At 46.7% G+C, this 2081-nt stretch overlaps 1 pseudogene; it reads left to right on the forward strand.

Moving 5' to 3' along the window:
- Positions 1 to 1560: 1560 nt before the first annotated feature.
- LOC115107217 (5S ribosomal RNA) lies at positions 1561 to 1679 on the forward strand (annotated as a pseudogene).
- Positions 1680 to 2081: the final 402 nt, after the last annotated feature.

Raw genomic sequence — 2081 nt, forward strand, 5'->3', positions numbered from 1 at the left:
TTCTTCTTTCCCATGTCAGTTGTGCTTTCTGTATCCATTTCAGTCTCCTGTATCGTTGACAGTGTCCCACTCTCCTCCACTTCACCTCCTCCCGAGGCACCCACAAGAGCCGAGCCTCCGCCCAAAACCTGTGCGTCCCCAGTGCCTCCACCCAGCCCAATCCCTCCCTCCTCCTGAAAACTCCCTCTTCTCATCTCAATCCATGCTGCTCCCTATTTCATCCGCCACCTTCTCTCTCTCCTCATCTCCGCTCTTCACCACGTCCTCTTCTCTATCATTTTCTTCTCCAAGCGGTGATACAGCTGCTTCATCAATCAGTACTTGACTTCTCTCCACAGCCAAAACCTCTCCACACTTCTGTTCTTATCCTGCATCTTCCGCAAACTGCCCTATCCCTCACTCCGACACATTCTCTCGCATGGTTTCCGCACTTAAAACACCTCAAATCAGGGTAGTCTTAAAATATGTCCAGGTTGAATACACAAGCGACACTCCCTGACCTGTTTGTCATGAATCACCCTGAAATATTCGCCACCTTCCAGTGTCTCGAACTTTGTGGAATACGGCAAAGACTGCACGGTGTCAGTGAACTTCACCTTACAGTATCTCGTTTCAGTATCAGTATCTCCGTCCCCGGCCAAACTCTCCTTTGGATATCCTAGACGGCAGCTACACCCCAGCTGCGCAGTTTCTCCAGTATAGCCGACCTCGATATAAACCGGCAAGTTCATAAACGAGACTATTAGTTTGTTTGTCATCATGTCTCTCGCCATTATCTTCGTGTCCTTAATCATGAAACCATCCATTAAATGCTCTTTTCCTTTTGCATCCCACATCGTGACTTCATATTTTCTGTCTCCTTTTATTCTGCACCCCACCACCTCTCCGCACACATCCTTAATTGATCTTAATAATTCCATCGTCGTTATTCTGTCTTCTCCCATCAATTCCACTGCCACCATTCGCTCTTTGCCATATTTTAAACCACCTTCAGGTCAATGTTTTGTCCGTTGTGCATTGCCTTTGTACTCGCCATGTTGTCCGTCATGGTAAACCAAAATAAGACACCAAAACTCCCCCAAGCAGCAAAACAAACTTATTCAACTGCAAAAATCTAACTCACTTTGACTTTATATAGTGCACCAAGAGCTAGTTTGTTACTTACGACCATACTGGCCTGAGTACGCCTGATCTCGGAAGCTAAGCAGGGTCGGGCCTGGTTAGTACTTGATGGGAGACCGCCTGGGAATACCAGGTGCTGTAAACTTTGTCCACTAGGGGTGCTCTTGCATCATTTCATCAGCATCCCTGCCTTGTAGAATTAAAACTCTTTGTACGTTTTTCCCACAAGGCTGAAATATGTGCCCTCGCTTTGAAATAAGTAAGCAAGGTTAGTTTGTATTTCATCCAACGATCTGTGCTACAAAGTGATGGCTACAGTATATGCAATTTCTTCCACTTTTTGAGTGACACGAAGCTGCTTATCTAAAAGGTGAAAATGCAACATCTGTTAATCAGACTCACTTTGACTTTATATAGTGCACCACGAGCTATTTTGTTACTTACGACCATACCGGCCTGAGTACGCCTGATCTCGTCAGATCTCGGAAGCTAAGCCGGGTCGGGCCTGGTTAGTACTTGGATGGGAGACCGCCTGGGAATACCAGGTGCTGTAAACGTTTTGTCCACTAGGGGTGCTCTTGCATCATACATTTCACTCATTTAACTTTATATGTGGGGCAAGTGTGGTGAAGGGCTTGAGATCGTAAATGAGAGAGGCTCAGTGTCTACGGAAGGGTGTGTGGAGGAACGTGATCTGGGAGAAAAGAGTGATATGGAGGGGATCAGTGGAATGCATGAGGGGGTGAGAAGTCCCAGCAAGTATGCAGAGATGGGGGTGATGATGGAGCTGGGATCCAGTATGGACATTGCTGTAGACTGGATAAATTCATTGGAGGGTGTGGAGGGGGAAGATGCAAGGGTTAGACAAGCTCAGATGGACTTACAGAAATCTGAGTGTGGCAAGGACCCATGCACAGAACCTCTAATGGTGGATGTACAACTTGATTTGACTGTTCAGA

Source organism: Oncorhynchus nerka, linkage group LG23, assembly GCF_034236695.1.
Source record: "Oncorhynchus nerka isolate Pitt River linkage group LG23, Oner_Uvic_2.0, whole genome shotgun sequence".
Taxonomy (NCBI): domain Eukaryota; kingdom Metazoa; phylum Chordata; class Actinopteri; order Salmoniformes; family Salmonidae; genus Oncorhynchus; species Oncorhynchus nerka.